This window comes from Cetorhinus maximus, chromosome 12 (assembly GCF_964194155.1).
Source record: "Cetorhinus maximus chromosome 12, sCetMax3.hap1.1, whole genome shotgun sequence".
In the NCBI taxonomy this organism is placed as follows: domain Eukaryota; kingdom Metazoa; phylum Chordata; class Chondrichthyes; order Lamniformes; family Cetorhinidae; genus Cetorhinus; species Cetorhinus maximus.
Window position 1 is genome coordinate 4375050 of NC_135890.1, and position 24852 is coordinate 4399901.

General features: G+C 43.4%; 1 protein-coding gene and 1 long non-coding RNA gene across 3 annotated transcripts in view; one reads left to right on the top strand and one right to left on the bottom strand.

The window, feature by feature from the left end:
* fam107b (family with sequence similarity 107 member B) overlaps positions 1 to 24852 on the top strand; it is a 139482-nt gene that overhangs the window by 52084 nt on the left and 62546 nt on the right. The window lies entirely within an intron of this gene.
* On the bottom strand, positions 9724 to 24489 carry LOC144687177 (uncharacterized). Its single transcript, XR_013578089.1, has 2 exons — positions 23060 to 24489; positions 9724 to 9952 (listed from the first exon to the last, which is right to left on the bottom strand). It is a non-coding gene; the product is annotated as an uncharacterized LOC144687177 (long non-coding RNA).

The window sequence follows — 24852 nt, forward strand, 5'->3', positions numbered from 1 at the left end:
GAGACCAGAACTGTACACAGTAGAGCGTCTCACCAATGCACTGTGCGGTTGTAGCAAGGCTTCCTTACTTTTATATTCCATTCCTCTTGCAATAAAGGCCGACAATCCATTTACCTTCCTAGTTACTTGCTGTACTCACATGCTAACTTTCTGTGTTTCATGTATTGGGACATCCAGGTCCCCCTGTACTGCAGCATTTTTCAGTCTTTCTCCATTTAAATAATATTCTGCTTTTCTGATCTTTCCACCAAAGTGCACAACATTTTCCCACATATAAACTCCATCTACTAAATTTTTGCCCACTCATTTAACCTATCTATATCCCTTTGCAGACTCTTGAATCCTCCTCACAACTTGCTTTCTTACCTATCTTCATATCATCAGAAAATTTGACTACGCTACAGTCGGGTTCTTTATCCAAGTCATTCATGTAGATCTTAAATAATTGAGGCCCTAGTATTGCTCCCTGTGGCACCCCGATAGTTACAGTTTGCCAACCTGAAAATGACCCATTTATCTCAACTCTCTGTTTCATGTTAGCCAATGCTCTAAAAATGCTATTTTCACCCCCAACACCATGAGCTCTTGCCTTTTATGGGGCATTTATTGAATATATTTTAGAAATCCAAATACATTACCCAAAACCATGCTGACTCAACCTGATTGTATTATGATTTTCTGCTACTACCTCCTTTAATAATGGATTCTAGTATTTTCCCAATGACGTATGTTAAACGAATTGGCCTATTGTTTCCTGTTTCCTGTCTCCCTCCTTTCTTGAATAGTGTTGTTTCATTTGTGGTTTTCCAATCCACTGGTCTCTGCCATTTCCTTGTTTCTCATTATTAAATCCCCAGTCTCACCCTCTGAGGGACCAACGTTTGCTGCTCTTTTTCCTTTTTATATACTTGTAGAAGGTTTTTATTACTTGTTAATTTTCTTTCAAACTCCAATTTCTCCCCCTCTATTTTTTTGGCTGGTTTCTAAAATGTTCACAATCTTCTGGCCTACCACTAATCTTTGCAGCATTGTACATTTTTTTTTTCAATTTGATACCATCCATAACTTCCTTGGTTGTCCACATATGGTGTATCCTTCTCATAGATTCTTTCTTTCTCAAAGGAATATATCTTTGAGAGTTATGAAATATCTCCTATAATGTCTGCCACTGCTTATCGACTATTTTCCCAGTCCACTTTAGCCAACTCTGTCTTCATACCCTTTTAATTGCCTTTTTTTAGGTTTAATACACTATTTTCAGACCCACATTTCTGATCTTCAAACTAAATGTGAAGTTCTATCATGTTATGATCACTCCTACCTAGAGGATCCTTTACTATGAGGTAATCTATTAATCCTGTCATATTACACATTGCCAGATCTAAAATAACCCGTTTCCTTGTTGGTTCCAAAATGTACTGGTCTAAGAAACTGTCCTGAATACACTTTGGGGAGAATTTTCATGTCGGTGTGCAGGTGCTTAAAAGACACGCGCTGACATCGGGCGTGCGTCATTCTGATCTTTTCGTGTGGCGGGTGCGTGCCGGAGGTGGGTGTGCACTCGCCGAACTGTCAAAGGCCTGTTAAGGCCAATTAAAATCAATTAACGTAGTTATGAACGCTGCCTGTCCAACCTTAAGGTTGGCGGGCAGGCGAAGAGCCCAGGCGTTTTTCATGACACCTCATCCACGGGCGGGATGAGATTTCATGAAAATTTTATTAAATTAATACATTTTTGCTCACTTCGTAAACATGTCCCAGCTCATGGTCTGAATAATTTTTATCTCTCTTTATTTCAAACTATTAAATATGAACTTAATCTCCCCAGCTCTGTGCCTTGGAGATTTCTGCGCTCTTTCGCGTGCATGCCTTAACTGGCCCGCCCACACAAAATGGCGGCGCGCAGCCTATCCCAGGCGGCGATCGGCTCTGCGCCCGCTCCCATCCAGCCTGCCCGAAAGGGAGGAAATTCTCCCCTTTATGACCTCATCCACCAGCTCTACCTTTGCCAATTTGATTTGTGCAACCTATATCAAGATCAAAATTGCCCACAATTATTGCAGTGCCTTCCTTACAAAGCTGCCATTATTTCTTCATTTATAATTTATCACCCGTTCTAAATTAACTATCATTGCAAACCAGTCATTGTGTAGTTTTAATTCTTAGGCAGTATCCCCATTAGGGCAGGGTTGGTTGAAGAGAGCTGGGATTTTTAATTTTGTCTGTTTGATTGCAATGTACAGTCAAATAGCGCCACATTTTTCTCATACATTCAGTGTACATTGTACATTATCATGAGAATTGAGCTTTGCCTATTGTGGCCATGAAGATTTCTTGCAGTCAGTTGCATTAGAATGTGGGAGTGCTGCTGTGACTGCCCGTGTTGCCTGGGGTTTTCAGCCTTGTTATCTTAGCTTCTACAGTCTGTGTCCCCTTTGTGTAGTGTACGGACGCGAGGAGGTGTCAGCTGTGGCTCAGTTCATAGCACCCTCGCCTTTGAACCAGAGGGTTGTGGGTTCATGTCCCACTCCCGGAAACCAAGAACTGTGATTGTACTCAAAAGAGTTGCAATCTGTGACTGTTGATAACTCGAAAGAGTTTCCCCTGATGTAGTGTACGGACGCGATAGAGAATTGTTGGCCTGTTGGTTAGCTATTGGCAGGCTAAGGAATCAGGAACAAATTTTGGAGCATTTGTCCTGTTTTAGACTTGGTGAACGCAAAAGTGTATTAAAAACATGGCTGCTTGGCTTACTGGCTGAACCAGCACTGATTAATTTGGGAAGGAGAAGACTTATTTTCGTCGTGCTCTAAAATTTACAAGCTTTTAAAATCCAGGCATGACATTCTCATATTCTTGTCTATTTTACTATCTATGTACTGTTAGACTTCACATCTCAGTTTTTCACCCACGAACAAAATTCTGCACATTTCCTGTGTATAAGGGTTCCTGAGAATTGTAGTTCTCTTTCTGTATTCATGGCTAAGAATGTGAGAAATCTGTAAACATGTATCTGCCGACTGGTAATCTTATCATAGGGGTTCCTGGTGTCTACTGTCACCTTCATATCAAGTCTGGTACGCTGTCAGTTTAGAACAAGGGGAGCAGAGTTAATCTAAAGGAAACTATTGCACAAAGGTTGAAAAGTTTTGCACTGTTGCTACTTTTACCAAGTTCAAAGTCTTGAGCATTCTGCCTTCCAAAGGCAGTGATTAGGAAGGTCTGTTAGTGGAAGAGTTGGGGGCGGGCGGGGGCGGGTACTAGTGTAGATGGAAAAATATATTTTGTTATTTCCATAAAGGTTTTTACTGAGATAAGAGGGCACAATTTCAGCACAAATCGAGCTTGCATTAATTGGTGAGCAATTAAAATTATGCTTTGCAATTCAATTTTGAAATTCCATCATATGAAGCAGTCCATATCAACTCCTCTTCATCCTTTGGATTTTGTGTGAATTGCCTTTGGATGTTTTGTTTATTTTTGGGGATTTTTATGTTGTGTATTTCATTGGGTTCTTGGACACTGGGCTCTCCTGTAAGCAGAATTCCTTATCAGTGAGAACCAGAGATTGGCTTTTGTTCCACAATATCCAGATAGACATAGCAAGGCCCAGGAGCCAGGGAGTCCTCGTCACTGTATTCCAGTTTACTGAAGAATATTATGTGCCACTATGTGATACCCTTGTCTTTGGAAAAAGGAAGAAATAGACAGTATAATCCCGATGGCTGGTCAGACTATAAACCACAAAACAAAATCATTAAACCGGAAACGCACAAGTACAGAACGTAGACTTCATTCAACAACAAAAACACTTCTCCTGAAAATATGAACAAAAACAAAACAAATAACTTGAAATGCTGCCTGACCTGCCAAGTATGTCCAACATTTTCTGTTTTTATTTCGCTTGAAATGTAGCTCCTTCATCACTATTGGAGTTTTCTGACTGAACTTGCATCCCCTGATAACTTCAGTTTGATTAATGAGGTGAGCACAGATAGTGAAATATAAAATTACAATCTCTAACTCCTAGTTATAGAGCAAAACATAGAAATTCAGAGAATTTACAGCACAGAAGGAGGCCATATGACCCAACTTGTCTGTGTTGACCAAAGCAAAGTTACCCAGCCTAATCCCACCTTCCAGCTCTTGGGCAGTAGCCCTGTAAGTTACTGCACTTTAAGTACATATCCGGGTATTTTTAAACTTGTCGTGGGTTGATGTCTCCACCACCTGTCCAAGCAGTGAGTTTCAGACCTCCATCACCTTTCTGGGTAGAAAAAATTATCCTCGACTCCCCTCTAATTCTTCCAGCAATTACAGTAAATCTATTCTCCCTGGTTATTGAATTCTCTGCTAAGGGGAATAAAGCCTTCCTATCCACTCTATTTGGGACCCTCATCATTTTATGCATCGCACTTAAATCTCCCCCCTACCTCCTCTGTTCCAAGAAAACCACCCAGCCCATCCAATCTTTCCTCAGTGTTAAAATTCTCCATCCTGGTAGCATCCTCATAAATCTCCTCTGCACCTTCCCTCATGAAACCACATTCTTCCTGTAATGTAGTGACCAGGTCTGTCTGCTGTACTCTAGCTGTGACCTAACTACGAGTATTTTACACAAAAAGCTGTCCATTTGAAAGGTCTACAACGAATCATTGCCCTGCCCCTGTCTAGAAACTTGACTTGGGTCTTCAACACCTGTTTGGCTACCGATTAAGTGTATTTTGTTAATGATAAAAAAATACCCCCAGGTTGCCAATCCTGCAGGAATTTTTCAATTGAACAGCTTGATCTGTTTCCTGGGAAACCCACTGATCTGATTCCAAACACTTGGAACAATCCGTGACTGCAGGAAACTTAGGCTGGGATTTTCCAGCCCTGCAATTGGTGGGCGGTACGTTAAAGTTCAGAAGCTCTCCAAATTTTGTCGTTCTGCCCACAACAATGCCTGCCGCTGGTGGGGCTAAAAAATCCCAGCCTTCAGATTTATCCAGACAGCAATCGGGGATGCTACGGGAATAAAATTACCACCTGTGGCTCTCCAAATATCTCAGGCGTTAGCATGCTTGCACCTTTTGTTCTACCCAAACATCCTACAGACACTTATTAATGTGTCCAGCATATTGAACTCTATGATCTCGGAAGGTTGATGGGTCAGCTCACGCAGTACTGCACTTAATGTTAACTGTGTGCGTAATACCCAGCGATGAGAACCCAATTTGTCATCTGCAAAGGGAAAATTGAGTTCTTTTGGCACCACATACAAAACAAATATCCCAAACTCTCCTTCCTTTTTGTCTCAAGTGAAAGTAAATTATGAACCAAAAAGCAGTAAAATTGTAATGCAAAAGCAAAATACCCTGTGGATGTTGAAAAACGGAAATAAAAACAGAAAATGCTGGAAATACTCAGCAGGTCTGGCAGCATCTGTGGAGAGAGGAACAGAGTTAATGTGTAAGGCCAAAGACCTTTCATCAAAACTAATATTTCAGCTCACTGACCAGTTCTGATGTGAAGTTATTAACCTGAAAAGTTAACTCTGTTTCTCTGTCCACAGATGCTGCCAAGCCTGCTGAGTATTTCCAGCATTTTCTGTTTTCATTTGTGGTAAAATTGAGCTTTTTAATTAAAATTCTTCAAACATAAAACAGTTATCTCCTTCAATAGCATTGTAATTAATTAGGGTGGGGTGTAATTAATTAGGGTGGGGTTGTAAACTGTTTTGATATATTGGGGCCCTTAAATCTATTTTTTCTTTTAAGTTGGTTAGAAGTTAATTTTGCTGAGGCGCATGTCAAAGTATACATTTTGACTTATCATGTCATATCGCTGTTCCTTCACTGTCGCTGGGTCAAAATCCTGGAACTCCCTCCCTAACAGCACTGTGGGTGTACCTACACCACATGGACTGCAGCAGTTCAAGGTGGCAGCTCACGCTTACCGTCACCTTCTCAAGGGCAATTAGGGATGGGTGATAAAAATGCTGACCTAGTCAGAGACCCCCATGTCCCACGAAAGAATTAAAAAAAAAATTTCTAGTGTACAGGATATCAGACCAGGACATGGTCTTAAACATGGCGAGATAGCTTTAAAGTCAGAAAAAAATGAACAACATTACTTGGCATGCAAGGCTAAATAACAATCAAAGATACAAACTGATGCCAATCCAATAGACGAGTGAATAAAGCACAAGTGCTCATAGCAGAAAGATGCAGGAACAGTACACAATAGAACTAAGTGCCTAGCCTAAAAATAACCAAACACACAATACTCCTGTCACCTGAATACAAATGTCCACAACCCTAAATCAGGACCATGCTAATGTGGGATACAATCTGTGATAAGTTCAGGAAACAATTCTTGCAAAGCTAAAAGGAATCATCAGCGAAAAGAGGGAGTTGGCTTCAATTTGGCAATTCTTGTTGGCTTCTGGTGATAGATCAGGAAGAGTGCTCGTTTTTAGAACTCTGAGAGGAGTAGCTTGATAGAATACAAACTTGAGGACAGAGGTCAAGATAAAAACCCATCTGGTCTATCAGGCGTGTCCAATACTGTCATCAACATATAAACCATGAACCCAGGCCTTACTCTACACTCCCACCAACCAGTCATGCAATCTTCTGAGATCTGGGGGAGAAACACTCTGGGGAGATCCTTCTCTGACGTGAATGTGATCAAACTAGTTCCAGATGAACATGGTGAGTGGGAACACGTTTACTAATACCCCATCTACCTCTTAAACACAACGATGGAGGCAACAGTCAGGAACTCGGTAAGCTTTCCTTTGAATCCATGTTCTCACTGTACAGCTCATACCAGAGGTCTGATTTAAGTTTCCTGTAAAACAAAATACCCTTTGACATCTAACCTAGTTTTATGCTTATGTGATTGTTGGCTGATCCGCTCTAACCTATTTAACTCAAATAACCCATCCATGTGGGCCAAATCTTTATTATTTTGAAAATCTCGATCAAACCTCCTCGAAGTCTGTGTGGAGGAAAAACGCCTAGTTTTCTAAACTATTGTGCTACACTAACAAGGTAAAGGTATCAAGTTACTGGTCCTTCTCTAAATATCGTCTGGTTACTTTAGGCAGGTGTACTTGTCAGCTGCTCAGGAGAACAGGTGAAAATTGGAACCAGCCAGGTGAGTTGGTGGTTTTATTGGCCCAGTCACTGCTTTCTGCCAGATGTGCAGGGTTAATTCAGACAGGATTTCTTACAAACGGATAACCCACATATGAGGCAGACTGCCACCAAACAGGCAGAACAGGAAACTTTTTAAGGAGTTTCAAACAACAAAATAGATGAGCTCTTGGGATTCTAAAGTTGTAGCGTTTAATAGATGAGTTATTTCTCAGGATAGAAAGGTGTTTGTTAAACCTGGAGCATCCATTTGTTACCATGTATGTTCTTCATCTCTTTTTGGCTCATCAACTTACAATGGGCATTTAATGAACCCGTACTATTTAACAACAAAACAAATTCACAGGAAACTAATTAATCAGCCTTCAGCCGTTCCAGGCTGTAGTCTCAGCCTTGAATTACTTTATAAATGTGCCTCATGTTTCTGCCCCACTGATTTGACAAGCTAACAAATTGCTCTCTGCCGATAATTGATTGGTGGAGGCCACACATCCTGTTATTGTGGTGAGTGGTGAATCGTATCTCCATTTGACTTTGAGCTCCTGCTGTATAAAAACATACTGGAATATAAACTCCCTGGCGCTTTAAGGCCTCTGGCACAGACTGTGACTGGCAATGTGGTGTGGCATTGGCTGGGGTGAGGGACCCACCCACTCCCGCCACCTTTTGCTGCTGTATAAGAAAGAAAGGCTTGCATTTACTTAATGCCTTTCATGACCTCTGGATGCTCCAAAGCAAAACTAATAAAGTATTTTTGAAATGTCGTCTCTGTTGTAATGTAGGAAATGCAGCAGTCAATTTGCACACAGCAAACTCCCACAAACAGCAAAGCAGTAGTTTGTGATTTTGATTAAGGGTTAAGCATTGCCCAGGATGCTGGGGATAGCTCCCCTGCTCTTTGAAGTTGTGCCATGGAATTGTTTTCGTCTACCTGAGAGGGCAGACCGACCCTCAGCTTAAGGTCTCATTCTAAAGATGGGGCCTCCAACAGCGCAGCACTCTCTCCGTAGACTTTAGTGCTCAGCCCCTGGCGTGGGGCTCAAATTCACAATCTCGGACTCAGGCGAGAATGCTACCATTCACGGTTGATCCACGGCTGACGCATGCTGTGGACGCTGCAGACAAACCAATTGGCTCTAAGAACTGACGACACTTCAGTAATGATGAGCACAGGAAGAACCCCGCTCTCTGCCTCTTCCTGCAAGTTGATTTGACTGGCTTTTCCCATGGTGCTGTACACACCCATCTAGATTTCCTATTTGTTAATCCAGTACTGTTGACCCTTATGTTGCCAATAATAATACAAGTTCTAACATACAGCTGTGCATTACTGCCTCTGCAGCTGTTCAATGCCTGACTGTATTCAGGGATGGTACACTATCCTGATTATAAATGTTAAATTGCAGCTCAGCAAATAGCCTACTTGATAAAGACGATGTGCAACAAAGGCATGTGGTCTAGGAGGTCCCAGATTCAAGTGTTTGAAATTAGTTGTCAGTGGTGTGGGCACTGTAATTGATATAATACATAAACAGAACAAAATAATCAACAAGGCTTACACTCCCAACCTGTGCTGGGAAATATGTTTGTGCCAACTATTGGACTGAGAGCCAACCTGATTACTGACCAGATTCCCTTGGCCTGGGGTACTGGAGAACCACTGCACCCATGGAGCCCTACTCCAGGCAAGGGAAATAAACACTACAGAACTCAGAAAATCTGGCAACTCAAAGGAAAAAAACCCTAACAACTGAGGAACAACCCTGAGTAAAGAGCTAACCAAGACCACTGCGCTGAAGAGGTCCACTGGATAAATAAACTCCTTTTTATGACTTTGGATTTGGGGGCTTTGTATTTGTGTTTTGGGATCACGTTGCACAAGTCAGTTTGTTTTCTACGAAAACTGAAACCCAGTGGACACGTGTGTGTGTGATTTGTGTAAAATGTAGATACAGTTGGAGGGCAGTATGCTCTGATTTCGGCTTGACTTAAGTTGCAGGTATATCCATCGGTTGTCTTACAGGAAAAGAGATCTGAAGCACGCATGTGCAAAAGGCAAATTTTGGCGTGGTGGATTTGGAATACTTTGAAGTGGGCGTGTGAACTATGGTGGCGCAAAGTTAAATTTTAGTGAGGAGGGGGTTTTGGGGACCACCTGCCCTCCCTGGGTAACTTCTGTGAATTCCCCATCAGCAGCAGCAAATTTCTTGCATTCCGATGCTTGGCCACCTTCACCTGAGCACTAAATGGCCCTTTACCTCTGAGAGCGGTGCCAGGCGGTGCCAGAAGTGTCACTTATGCTCTGCCCACTCAGGCGGGCGGCACTGGAGCCAAAAAGTGACAAAATTCGGGTGCTGCAGCATTGTTTTGCATTTAATTTTGCTGTCAGCATATTGTCCTTTTTGAGGCACTATTGCAGGCTCTATGTCCTACAGCAGCACCGTCTGACCATTTTAAAGATGAAGGATGAACAATGTGAATCACAGTTATGTTGTGTGGAGATTTCAGTGCCCCTTCCTGTTGTTGTGTGAACAAAGGAGAGCAAAGCTGGGAAGAGTGCAATCATTCAGAAATTAGACCCGCTGGCAATGATGTTTTTTAATATCACCGAGGAAAGGTGCCTCCATATGTCGCAGCGTAAAGAACGCGCGCATAGAATAGATCTGATTTACGATGTTGTGTTTAGAGTTGTCTCGCTTCTCGATAGCTCCCTGCAGTTTGGCACGGGTGGATTCAGGGGAAGACTGCAGCCTGCACCTTTCACACTTAAAAAGCTTGAGACGTCAATAACGGACTGCTGGACACAGCTGCAAGTTAGGAAACAAAAGACATTCTGCAGTTAAAGGAATTAACGCAGCCAGGCTGCCGCACGTCTCACCAGCTGCATCACCCCTCAGCAAGACAACAGGAAATAGCTTTGATTCAGATGCGCCATTATTTGCTGGAATGATCTTTTCCTCCGTTCCTGATTTATGTTTCCTTCCTTGCCAGGACTGAGGTTTAACCTTAATAATTCAAAACCCTCTATGAATTAATATAAACCCATCCCAACCCAGGGAAGCTAAAACGATCCCTCGAGGCAAAGGAACAGCCTTTGTAGTTTCCTCACGAACACAGCTGCAACTTTCAACCAATTCAACTCCACAAACTCCACAAACTTCAGCGACACCTGAGTATCTTCGCTGGGCGATACTTTGATTTACTCTGCCTACCTATTACCCCTGGGTTAACAATTACACCCTAGTGCTCTAAGCTGATGTGCAAAAGTTGGAGTTATTTACTCCCAAGATTTCATCTTCCTAAGTTAATTAGCTGCCCCGAAAGCTCGCTCTAATTGCTGGAAGATGCAGGCCCCAGCAGCAGAGTTATATTGTAACGTGTATCTTTAGCAGCATAAGCACCAGTCGTTTTCATCTTGACCATGTTGATGAGCTGCCTTCCCCACTGACACCATAAACAGGGAAACTTCATTGCTTTATGCTTAATATCAATGTTTTAATGTAGCCCCATGTCCGAAGTAAAATCAGGTTATTGTAATATTAATCAAGTCCACCTGGACATCTAGACAGTGGAGTCAGTTAAATAGCCAATAAAAGAATGTCAGCACAGACAGTGTAAGTGGCGGCCAGGCTTGATGTACTGGAGTTTCTGGCAACGGTTCCACGATAGAAAGTGTCATGGTTTGATTAATTTCATGGAGTGAAATATAATCAGGAACACATGTTTGAATGAAAAATTATTTCCAATTGACTGGTAAGGCTAAAGGCAAATTTAACACTTTCCTTAAATATTAAAAACACATTTTTGCATTTGAATGTTTTTAATTTTGAAAATGAATTTTTATCAATGTACCTGATTTGCCTTCCCCTGCTTTGAGATTCAAGTTGATTCTGTTCAGGTCTGGAACTCTTCATACCTCATTCTCCCATCCAAATCTCCCCAACATTCTAACAGAGAAGCTAAAAATCTCCCTGGATTATTCTGGTAAAGTGTAATGTTGGAAACCTTTGTTAGGTTTCTTTTCAGCTAGAAGCTAGGGAATATCATCAAGTTAGTCAAATCTCTCTCGATTGAAATTAGCTCAAAAAGAGTTTCACATGACCAACCTCAAGTTGTCCAAAGTGACTTTTATCGCACTCTAGGATAATTAAGTACGTGTGCAAATTCAAAGTGTGGTTGTTTGATAAACTGGAAGATACTGGCCACATTTCTGCATGAGCTTGTTTATGTTGGAATCCAGGAGATGGTTGCCAATGTGGTGTCTCTCTTTATACCACACACTAAGCAGTCTGAGCCCGCATGCAGCAAGATCAGGATAATGTTCAGGTTTGGGCTGAGAAATGGCAAATAACATTGCCTGGCACTTGTATGGTACTATTGTCCATCTCAAATGAGAGAATCTAACCATTTCCCTTTGACATTCAACAGCATTATCATTGCTGAATCCCCCACCATCAACATCCTGGTGGTTATCATTGACCAGAAATTGAACTGGACTAGCCAGATAAATACTGTGGCTACAAGAGCAGGTCAGAGGCTAGGAATTGTGCGACGAGTAACTCACCTCCTGACTCCCCAAAGCCTGTCCACAATCTACAAGGCACAAGTCAGGAGTGTGATGGAATACTCTCCACTTGCCTGGATGAGTGCAGCTCCAACAACACTCAAGAAGCTTGACACCATCCAGGACAAAGCAACCTGCTTAATCCACACGCTATCCACCACCTTAAATGCTCCCTCCCTCCACCTCCGACACACAGTGGTTGCAATGTGTACCATCTACAAGATGTAGACAGCTAATAGGAGCCTAGTCTGTTTCTATGTCAGAAACCCACCTCTGGTGGGAAACTTGACTGAAGTTTGGATTTTTGCAGGTGTGAGCTCTTAACTGATATAGAGAAGAGTTTCCTGTCCAAAGCTAGTGGGGGTAGGAATAGAGACAGGTTTCAGGCACCCAAGGCAGCTATCAGTGAGGTTGCTATTGACTTGAGGGTGAGAGTTTGCGCCAAAGTCTTCCACTGTACCACAGAGAAGCAGGAAAGCACAGGGGTACTGGAAGCCCAGTACCCATGAGGGAGAAGAGGGAGAGCTTCTTCTGGAGGGTGGCAAGACAAGGTCACCTCATCGTGCAGCAGGGCCCCTCTACATTCAGTGTCATCCGGCTTTGCCTCCAATTCCTCCTCTTACCTCCTGCTTCTCCCCCTGTGAGCTGTCCGCTTCCAGGGCCTCAACACCCTCCGGGTACACACCTCTTTGGAGGGCCGTGCTGTGGAGGGTGCAGGAGACCACCACAATGACCTTACTGGAGGGTATTACAGGGCACCACCTGACCTGTCCAGGCACCGGAACCAGTGCCCTCAGCCTGCAATGCCCCATCTGTTGTGAATCTGATGTGCTGTTTAGCCTTGGTGATGAGGGTATCTGTCACCTGGATCTGTGTGCAGCCGGCTGTGAGATGCTGCACAGGTCTGTACCAATGGGGGCACAGAAATCTGTGACCGTTTGCATAGGAAGTCTCCACACTGGTTCTTAGTAATCTCCAGGTCTCTTCACCTGTACCTGTGGATCCTGTACTCAGGGTAGTGGCTCCTTTTCCTTCATACTTCTCATCTGTCTCCTCTGGCCCCCTAATACCCAGCATTCTGCCCTTCCTGTGCAGGCTGCTGCCCCTCATCTCCAATGGCCTTGGTTTCTGAGGCTGCAGCCTCTGTTTCCAGCTCTAACCTTCCTGGTGCTCAGGCAGAGTCCAAACAGCCTTGCCCACTCCTCCGATGCCCATATAATGCCAGGAAGATGACAACAGCCTGAAGTGGAAAAGTTATTAATGCAGGCTCCTCCCTGACCTGCGATGGGCTGCTGCAATAATAACTTCAAAGAGGTATGCCCTGTAACCTCTGAAAAACTTGAACACTTGCCTTGTGACATTTTTCTGGCCTCTATGACTCGCCGGCCTGCCTGCAGCTGGTCTGATTCAGACAGCTGCTAAACACTGACAGCCCAGTCAGAGTCTAAAGAGTTGCAGTGTCAGGCTTTTAAAAAGCCCTTAACTACTTTTAGTTAGCCTGTTTAGGAGCGGGGGTGAGTTTGGAAAGCCAAGCTCCTCCCCACCACCCTCATGAAGATTGGAAACACCGGAAACAGAGTTGGGATGTCCAATCTCACAATGTTGCCGCTGTTTTTTTCATCTGCCTGCCTCCAGTCCGAATCAGGCCACAAAAATCTAGCCCCCAGAATCCCAGTGAAAGCAGCACCTGCTTACACACAGCTTCTAACATGTCATTAAATCCAAGTCCCATTCACTGAATGTTTCATCCTTTTTATTCATTCATGGGATGTGGGCATCACTCACTGGCTAGGCTAGCATTTATTGCCCATCCCTAATTGTCCTTGTTCAGAGGCATTTTAAGAGTTAACCACATTCCTGTGGGTCTGCAGTCACATGTAGGCCAGACCAGGTAAGGATGGCAGATTTCCTACCTAAAGGACATTAGCAAACCAGATGGGTTTTTATGACAATTGTTTCATGATCAATGTTGGATTCAAATTCCATCATGGCGGGATTCGAACCCGGTCCCCAAAGCATTACCCTTGGTCTCTGGGTTGCCTGTCCAGTGGGAGACTTATAAAGAAGGCAGATGCACATGGGATACAGGGTAATTTGATAAGGTGGATTCAAAATTGGCTTAATTGTAGGAGGAAGAGGGTGATGACAGAAGGATGCTTTAATGACTGGAAGCCAGTGTCCAGTGGCGTATCACAGAGATCTGTGCTCGGTCCCCTATTGTTTGTCATTTATATAAATGACATAGATGACTATGTGGGGGGTAGGATTAGTAAGTTTGCGGATGACATAAAGATTGGCCAGATGGTTAATAGTGAAGTTGAGTGTCTTGGGCTACAGGAAGATATAGATGGGATGGTAAAATGGGCAGATAAGTGGCAGATGGAATTTAACCCTGAAAAGTGTGAGGTGATACACTTTGGAAGGAGTAATTTGACAAGGAAGTATTCAATGTACGGCATGACACTAGGAAGTTCTGAGGAACAAAGGGACCTTGGCATGTGTGTCCATAGATCTCTGAAAGTGGAGGATGTTAGTGGGGTGGTGAAAAAGGCGTATGGGACACTTGCCTTTATCAATCGAGGCATAGAATATAAAAGTAGGGAGGTCATGTTGAAGTTGTATAGAACCTTGGTGAGGCCACAGCTGGAGTACTGTGTGCAGTTCTGGTCGCCACATTATAGGAAGGATGTGATTGCACTGGAGGGGGTGCAGAGGAGATTCACCAGGATGTTGCCTGGGATGAAACATTTAAGTTATGAACAGAGGTTGGATAGACTTGGGTTGTTTTTGTTGGAGCAGAGAAGACTGAGGGGTGACCTGATCGAGGTGTACAAGATTATGAGGGGCATGGACAGGGTGGATAGGGAGCAGCTGTTCCCCTTAGTTGAAGGGTCAGTCACGAGGGGACAAAAGTTCAAGGTGAGGGGCAGGAGGTTTAGGGGGGGATGTGAGGAAAAACCTTTTTACCCAGAAGGTGGTGATGGTCTGGAATGTGCTGCCTGGGAGGGTGGTACAGGCGGGTTGCCTCACATCCTTTAAAAAGTACCTGGATGAGCACTTGGCACGTCATAACATTCAAGGCTATTGGCCAAGTGCTGGCAAATGGGATTAGGTAGGTAGGTCAGGTGTTTCTCACGTGTCGGTGCAGGCTCGATGGGCCGAAGGGCCTTTTGTGCACTGTGATTCTGTGATTCTCTGTGATAATACCACCTCCCTTCATGGAGAAATGTGTGTATGTGAGTTATACAGATAAGGAAGGCTGTTATGCTGTGCTGAATTAGCTTAGTGTCCCGTAGTTGGAAATTAAAATTACATAAATATACGGCACAGAAACAGGCCATTCGGCCCTACTTGCCAATGACAACATTTATGTTTCACTCAAGCCTCCTCCTATTTTTCCTCAACTAACTGGCAGCATAACCCTCTATTCACAGCTCCTTCATCTGCTTGTCTAGCTCGCCTTACTGTCGGCCACAGCCAGGTTTCCCAGTACTGGCTGTTTAACAATAACTTGGAACAAAATATTTATATAGACATTAGATGAGGACTGGATTGTGCTCAACTGTGATAATCTTCATGGTCAGTGTCTCTGGCTCCCATATGAAGAATGACAGTGCTGGAGAGGAATGCCTAATCCCATTGTATATGGTTCCAATTCCCAAATGCACTAAATCTGCCTGGGATAACATGAACTCATCGGGATTTCCAGTTTCGGATCATTAGCACAGATTCAGTGTTCCCCTGGCACAGGGAGTCAGCACCCAGAATTAAAGAGGCAGGGATCCTGGTTGTGATTGCTGTAAACTCTTAGTTTCTAACCTGAACAAACTCCTGTATAAAACAATAGCTGGAAGCTCTCTGGTCCTGATCCGCATTTTCCTAGCCCTGTAGAACAAAGCTACCTACTTTCTGTTGGTGCCCAGTCCTGACTCAGATTCTGCACTGAGTGGGGCTGTGTGGAAGGCATAATGTCCTCTTCATAATGGGTGCCCAACTGAGATAATCAAATCTATTGGGGCCATCCACTTCATTTGCAAAGTTGCTTCATATTGACGCCGCTTCTAAGTACCTCAGCCTCTCTTTCCACCTATTCCCTCCGCTTCTGTGAGTAGTGTAAAGGGAATAGAGACCCAGCTCCCCAGTTCTCTACCCTTTCTCTCCTCTCTTTTGTACCTGAGAAGTGAGAGTACCCCAGGATAAGCCATCCATTCTCACTGTGCACAGCATGAAACCTGACATCCAATTGACCCAGCGCAGGATCCCTTGATAGATGAATTGAGTCCTGAATTTCCTGGCTTGTGTGCGTGTGGGTGTTGGGTAACAGCAGAATCAGACTGGTCTGTGACACACCCATCACCAAACAGCTCACTGAAGTTGTCATCCATTTCGCATCAATAATGGTCACTTGGCCAGATTCCAGGGGTCATCCTGCATCCGTTGAATTGTATTGCAACAAGGCATCAATGCCTTCAGGAGAAGAGGGTTGAAGGTAATTGTAAACTTATTCCTATGAAGGAACAGGAACTCTGTCTGACTTTACCCTTCCTAACCCAGAGGCCCTGAATCCAATCAACAGTCTTGCTGAGTTTAGTTAAGTCAGCAGTAAGTGGGGTCAAACCTGGCACTTTCCTGGTCTCCGGGAGCTGCTACTCGCAACAAGCAACTCATTCATGCATTGTACCAGCAGAAGAACGCCCAAACTAGTTTAAATTACTCTAAATTTGGTAACTGGGAGCTCTCTAATTTCTCATTGAAATAAAAACTGGGCATTAGGAAACCGCAAAGTGTAAAATTAACACTCATCTGATTGTCATTTTACTTGATGAGCTGTCAAGCCAATTATTCTTTATAACTGCAATTTGGTTACTGTTCATGAAATCCTTGCTGCAGAATTGGTAAATGAATGTTTGAATATGACTGAAAAGAGAGATGTGTTGCCAAAGTTTCTCGTCTTGCACTCATCAGGAAAGAAGCAAAAATGGCAAATTTCAAATGGCCACAACAGTTTATACTATAGGAGAAAAGGATGCTGATTGGTTGGCAAGTCAACTCTGATTGGTCAAGGCATTGGCATGGAGAAAGCAGCAGGAAACTATTGGCTCCCCAAACTCCCAGGTAATTCAAAAAGGGAGCGAGGCTCAAACAAGTTCCTTTTGTTTGCAGGGAATACAGAAACCATCCTAGCAAAAGAGAGATCAGTTCCAAAGAAGAGTCATATTGGACTCGAAACGTTAACTCTGTTTCTCCCTCCACAGATGCTGCCAGTCCTGCTGAGTTTTCCAGCACTTTCTGAGATTGAGAGAGAATGTGTTGGTGAGAGGATAATAAAACAAATGTAAATTATGAAACAAAAACAAAAAATGCTGGAAAATCTCAGCAGATCTGACAGCATCTGTGGAGAGAAAGACAGAGTTAACGTTTCGAGTCCCTATGACTTCTTCAGAGCTAAAAGGAAGTAGAAATGCGGTGAAATATATACTGTTATATATTTCAGTATACAGTATATATTTCACCACATTTCTTCAGAGCTAAAGGGAAGTAGAAGAGTCATATGGACTTGAAATGTTAACTCTCTGTCTTTCTCTCCACAGATGCTGTCAGACCTGCTGAGTTTTTCCAGCTTTTTCTGTTCTTGTTTCAAATTATCTATTAAATTATCTATTGACAGTCGCCACATTTGTAGCGGGATATAGAGGAGCTCTTACTCCCTGTGTCATTCGGCTCCATCCTCGGTCTGAACTGCACCAAATGGAGGGTTCAGGGCCTGTGCAGGAGGGAAGGATAAACCAGAATGCAAAAATCAACATTTGGTAGCCCTTAGTGCCTCTTGAGGACCAGCCTGAAGAGACATAAATATTGGCCTGAGAACACACTGTGCACCTACTTTCAGTAGTTGAGATAGTATGTTCAGCAGGAATAAATAATTGTATTTATATGGTGCAATTAACATAGTAAAACATCCCAAGACATTTACTGTTACCAACAGGCATTAAGACACAACATCATTTACAAAGAAGAATACTTATTCAAGATTTACTGCCCCATCAGTCGACTCTTGATCATCAATAAAGTAATGGAAGGGGTAATCAACAGTGCTATCAAGCGGCACTTGCTGAGCAATAACCTGCTCATTGATGCCCAGTTTGGGTTCCGCCAGGGCCACTCAGTTCCTGACCTCATTACAGCCTTGGTTCAAACATGGACAAAGTAGCTGAACTCCTGAGGTGAGGTGAGAGTGACTGCCCTTGACATCAAGGCCGCATTTGACCGAGTGTGGCATAGAAGGGGGCCTAACAAAACTGGAGTCAATTGGAATCAGGGGGAAAACTCTCTGCTAGCTGGAGTCATACCTAGCACAAAGGAAAATGGTTGTGGTTGTTGGAGATCAGTCATTTCAGCTCCAGGGCATCACTGCAGGAGTTCCTCAGGGTCGTGTCCTCGGCCCAACCATCTTCAGCTGCTTCATCAATGATCTTCCTTCCATCATAAGGTCAGAAGTGGGGATGTTCGCTGCTGATTGCACAATGTTCAGCACCATTCGCGACTCCTCAGATACTGAAGCAGAGCATGTCCAAATGTAGCAAGACCTGGACAATATCCAGGCTTGGGCTGACAAGCGGCAAGTAACATTCGTACCACACAAGTCCAGGCAATGACCATCAAGAGAGAATCCAACCATCACCCCTTGATGTTCGATGGTCTTACCATCACTGAATCTCCCACTAACAACATCCTGGGGGCCACCATTGACCAGAAACTGAACTGGACTAGCCATATAAATACTGTGGCTACAAGAGCAGGTCAGAGGCTAGGAATAGTGCGATGAGTAACTCGCTTCCTGACTCCCCAAAGCCTGTCCACCATCTACAAGGCACAAGTCAGGAGTGTGATGGAATACTCCCCACTTGCCTGGATGAGTGCAGCTCTCACAACACCGAAGAAGCTGGGCACTGTCCAGGACAAAGCAGTCCACTTGATTGGCACCACATCCACAAACATTCACTCCCCCCACCACCGATGCACAGTAGCAGCAGTGTGTACCATCTACAAGGTGCACTGCAGAAATTCACCAAGGCTCCTTAGACAGCATCTTCCAAACCCAAGACCACTACCACCTAGAAGGTCAAGGCCAGCAGATAGATGGGAACATCACACCTGGAAGTTCCACCCCAAGCCACTCACCATCCTGACTTGGAAATATATCGCTGTTCCTTCACTGTTGCTGGGTCAAAATCCTGGAACTCCCTCCCTAACAGCACTGTGGGTGTATCTATACCACATGGACTGCAGCGGTTCAAGAAGGCAGCTCACCACTACCTTCTCAAGGGCAACTAAGGATGGGCAATAAATGTTGGCCCAGCCAGTGAAGCCCACATCCTGTGAATGAATAGAGTGAAAAAAAGCAATTCTCCACTTTACAGTCACCATAATTCACAAACTAACAATATTCAGAAATATGCTCTTGGGGATCAGGAAGTCTGGTGGCTATATAGTACAGAGTGAAGTGTGTTTTAAATTTGTAGGTAAGTTCCAAATTTAGTACCAGAAGGTGAGGCAAACTGTAACCAGATTCAACCAAAGACCAAGATCCTAACGTCATTATGATGTAATGACCTTGACTGAGAGATGGAGGAGGCTCAGAAACAATACAAAGCAAAAATAGATAAAATTCTACTACAAAATGAGAAGAAATAGAAAAATAACCACCTTTAGAGTGTGATTAAATTAAGAATGGATAAGGAATTCCACAGTTGAGTTACTGAGGGGAGTCACTTTGATTGAAGTGCTCGAGGTCTGATCCTTTCAATGAATCTGCTGATCCGGAATGACAACTGGCTTTACTTCTGTTTGTATATTATTGATTGAAGTTGTTGCTGGAGAGTTTTCAGGAATTACACAATCAATATTTTAATTCGAAACTACATGTTTATTGGTCATTAAATCCCAATTTTAGAATTGGTTCAGTTGCCACCAATGCTGGTGTCTATCAGTAACCTATTGCTGTGTGGGATTGTCTGTAGCAATGTATCTGTGTGCTGTCCCCTTCACCACCTCTTCTTCTTGCATATGACATCTTTCAGCTTTACAAGTCTAAGTCCAAGTTGGACAGCCAAGTCCCAGCACTGTGTGTTAGATGGATTGCCATGAATTCTGTAGCAAATGTTTGTAGGCTGCATTCATTCACAAAGTGGAAATCAGTCTGATTTGTGTGACCTCAGCCACATGTTGGGCTATCCTTGGAATTCCATTTATGGAGGAGGTGTGATGTTCCTTCCGTGAATTTGATTTCAGCTCAGGCTGGAATGGAAACCTCTTCCCTGCTTATAAGGATCCTGAGTGAATGAGTTTGACAGTGGGCCCAAAAATGCCCCTAACTTTACAGTAATTTCAGAATTCCACACAGAGAGACTACAAAGGTGGCTATTACATCGGATGCTCTGAGGTTAAGGTGTATTTTTGACTCAGTACTAGGAGATATTCTCAGTTTCCAACTCATACTGCACCTGACCGGTGAGTGCCTAACACTAGTAGAAAAAACTGATCCTCAATAACATGGGAGGGAGGGTGAGTTTGATGTATTTTTCCCACTTCCCACTTTTGTGTTGTATCCCAACCTCCTTTTGTTCCAAATCCTGAAATTGCACTTGATGCCTCTCCCATATTGTTCTATATTGTTGTTCTATATAGTAACACTGACGTTTGACCAGCACATACTTGAGCAAAAATTTGCTGCCACCTTGATTTGATTTTTAACAACTTGTGCCCTTTGACCCGTATTCCCAATTTCTGTAATATAACAACTTGTATTTTTATAGCAACTCTAATGCAGTAAATCATCACCAGATACTTCACTGGAGTGTTATCAAACAAGAGCTGATATCGAGCCACATAAGGCGACATTAAGGCAGGTGACCAGAAGCTTGGTCAAGGATGTAAGTTTTAAGGCGTGTTTTAAAGGATGAGAGAGAGGTAGGGAGGTGGGATTTCAGCGCTAAGAGCCCAGGCAGCTGAAGGTATGGCCACCAGTGGTGGAGTGGTTAAAATTGGGGATGCACAAGAGGCTAGAATTGGAGGAGCGCAGAGACCTCGGATGACTGTGGAGGTGGAGGAAGTTGCGGATAAAAGAGGGGTGAGTTCATGGAAGGATTTGAAAACAAGACTGAGAATTTTAAAATCAAGGCATTGTCAGGGAGCACGGGGATTATGGGTGAATGGGAATTGTACAAGATAGGATTCAGGCAGCAGATAGAATAGATCATTCAAATCAATGTTGTACAAACTTACTATCTGTTTCTTAGAAGAATGTTGTTTACATTCCTCTATCCATTTGCATGCTGCACAGCTTGTTGGCAGCTGGGGTTTCACTTTGCACGTTGTCTAGCTATTAAAGATCAGCACTGTTTATAGTAGGAGGTCTCGCTTCAGAGATCGCCAGGCACAGGCTGTTGGCAAACTGCGGTCCATGAATCAACATGGGGATACTGTCCATGGGTCCAGTCACAGTAGGGCAGATGCAGCACCTGTCACAGCATGAACTTTATCATGTGTTTTGCCATGTTGTTATTCATGTCATTCAACTCGGTCTGTTCAGTGCTGCTATGGCCAGCCAGCTGCAAGGTAGGTGAAGCAGCTCTAAAGTCTTTGGAGGCAAATGGTCTCCCAGGCTAGCAGAGGCACATCAGCCTCCAGCCACTGATATGCTATGATTTGACCTGCATCAATCTTTGGGGCTGGTCAGATATTAATTACAGTCACAACACAACAACTTGTATTTATACAGCATCCTTAAATTAGTGAAACATCCCAAAGTGCTTCACAGGAGTGATTATCAAATAAAAGATAACACTGGGTCACATAAGAAGATATTGGGTCAGATGACTGAAAACTTGGTCAAAGATGTAGGTTTTAAGGAGCACCTTAAGGAAAAGAGAGATAGAGAGGTGAAAAGGTTTATGGAGGGAGTTCCAGAGCTTAGGATGTTGGCAACTGAAGGCACAGCCGCCAATGGTAAGCAATTAAAATCAACTGTACAAGATGCCAAAATTGGAGGGGTGCAGATGCCTCAGAGGGCTGACGGAGGTTACAGAGATGGGGAGGCATGTTTGCTTATAACATCATGGCTCTGGGAGCCTAGACGTTGCTTCTCAAGAGTCAAATGATATAGGCCACTCGCATTTTTATTGTCAAGATTCACAAAATCATCCGAGCACCTCAATTGTGCTATTTTGAGTAACTCCTCTCCTAAATCCCCAAAGCCTGTCCACCAGCTACAAGGCACAAGCCAGGAGTGTGATGGAATACTCCCCACTTGGCTGGATGTGTGCCGCTCCAACAACACTCAAAAGGCCCAACACTTTCCAGGACAAAGCCGTCCACTTGATTGGCACCCCATCCACCAACTTCAACATTCACTCCCTCCGCCACCAGTGCACAGTGGCAGCAGTGTGTACCATCTATAAAATGCACTTCAGGAACACACCAAGGCTCCTTAGACAGCATCTTCCAAACCTGCGACTTCTACCACCTAGAAGGACAAGGGCAGCAGATGGATGGGAACACCACCACCTGGAGGTTCCCCTCCAAGTCACTCACCATCCTAACTTGCAAATATACTGCTGTTCTTTCACTGTCGCTGGGTCAAAATCCTGGAGCTCCCTCCCTAACAGCACTGTGGGTGTACCTACACCACATGGACTGTAGTTGTTCAGTAAGGCTGCTCACCATCACCTTCTCAAGGGCCATTAGGGATGGGCAATAAATGCTGGCCTTACCAGCAACACCCACATTTCGGGAAAGAATAGAAAAATTCCTGTAATCTCTGCCACCCAACCCATTATCCCTTGAGTGACTTCAGATAAATAGGATGACGTGATGAGGATGTTGCTTCTCCAGCTGTGCTCTACCACATTCCTGATGCTGTGCCTCATGATGATTCGGAAGGTAACCTAGCCCTTTAAAGTCAGCGTGGAATCTACAGCTGTACATCTGGTGCAATGTTAGTTACATCCGCTGGCACTTGTGAAAATCACATTGATTAACTCTGACCTTTGCTTGGCTTTATTCTAGTTCTAAACAAACATAAGCAAAATGCTCATGATCAAAGGGAGTAAAGAAAATGCCAGAAATCTGAAATTAAAAATGGAAGAAGCTGGAAAATTCACCACAGATTCATCAGCCAGAGAGGGAAAGGAAAGACAGGGTTGACCTTTCATGTGGACACCCTTCATCACAGCTGGGATGATGAGACATCATCCTAAATGCTGATTGGTTTCTTTTTCTCTTTTCAGACATTAGTGCCTTTCAACAGCTTCAGTTTTAAGTTACAAAACATTTAGAGTTTTTTTTTTACCTTTTTTATAATTTTTTGCTAGAGAAAGTGAAGGTGAGTTGACTCCGGGCAGGATAATAATAGTCAGCCTTTTTACAATTTTTGGGCATTGTTGCTTTGAAGATTGTTATGGCTTTGTGTGTTTGTGCTGTCTGATGGTGCTGGAGTTTTAAAGCATTTAAGCAGCTTAAAGTATCAAATTACTTCCTGTTGGTGTTGCACCATATTTTTGGCAATGGGCCACATTCCAACACTGTGACAGCACATGAATCACCAGCTAGCCCTCGATTGTTAAGGCAAAGGCACTTGGGGTACAGAGTAGATGGTCCCAGCCTACAACCCCACACGAGCAACCCTGAGAGTTAATAACCGAAATCTTCTTCGTTCTCATCAAATGGACCTTTAAAACTCTCAAAGTGTGGGCAATTTCTGTGACACTCTGATAAAAACACACCCTTCCTGTTTAGTGCAGTCCTGTGGGGTATTGGCTGCCAAAAGATGGAAATAGAAAATTCATAATAATGAAAGGAAAAGATTTGTTTTAAAAACAATCTCCTTGTCACTAAATAAATTATACATAATAATGCACTACCAAGACCAGTATTGTTCCTGTGTTTCACAGAACTATTTTGACATGAGATGTCACCAGCAAAATTAAGGATAGTTTCATTCTTTTGTGGCTATTGGTGTTCAGTAGTGGCTCAGTGACCAGTGCACTTATCTCGAATCAGGAGGTTGTGGGTTTGAGTTCCACTCCAGAGACTTGAGCAAAAAAGATTAAGCTGACCTACCAGTACAGCACTGAGGTAGTGGTGCACTGCTGCAGGGGATGTCTTTCAAGTGAGATATTAAACACAGGCCCTGTCTGTGATCTCAGGCAGATGCAAAAGATCCCATTGCATTATTCTGAAGAAGAGCAGGCAAGTTCTTCCTGGTGCCCTGATCACTATCCCACAATCAACATCAGAAAGACAGATTATCTGGTCATTATCCCATTGCTAATCGTGGGAGTTTGCTGTGTGCAAATTGGTTGCTCTGTTTTCTACATTACAACAGTGGCTACACTTCAAAAGTACCTCTTTGGCTGTAAAGTATTCTGGGATGACATGTGGATGTGAAAGGTGCTGTTGAGATGAAAGTCTGCCTGCCTTTCCCATGTGAAATACATTTGGGCCTTCTGAAGCCAGTTCCTAGTGATGACAGTGTCCTGGCACAAAAACACCTGCCCCTGATTGGGTGCAAGTTTGCATTAAATTACCAATTTCACTGAAAGTAATTGTATAACTCCAGTATAGCTGGCGTAATTGTCCTGATGCTGTAGGAAGTGATTGTTTGATGTAAGGGATACAGAAAGCTTGACTTTATCATGCTGTACGATAACCTAGCCTGGGACTACTCGATGTCAAATACCTGTTGGCATAATCATCAGTGTCCATCTTTTTAATTCTGTGATAAGCAAAAAAAAAAAGCTGAAATACTTCTTAGCCCTGCAAGAATGGCTCATCTATTACTTTCAGTGTAAGGCAATAAATATTTACTGAACTAAAGAGCATGTTTGTGCAGGATCAACAATAGCTTCTTGAATCATCAGTGTTTTATTAAAAAAATCTCATTAGTGCCATACAGACTCAGTATATAGCCTTTAATATCCGGATTACTGAAGGGCACTAGAGTTTTTTTTATTCTTTTACATGACGTGAGTGTCACTGGCTGGGCCAGCATTTTTATTGCCCATCCCTAGTTGCCCTTGAGAAGGTGGTGGTGAGCTGCCTTCTTGAACCGCTGCAGTCCATGTGGTGTAGGTACACCCACAG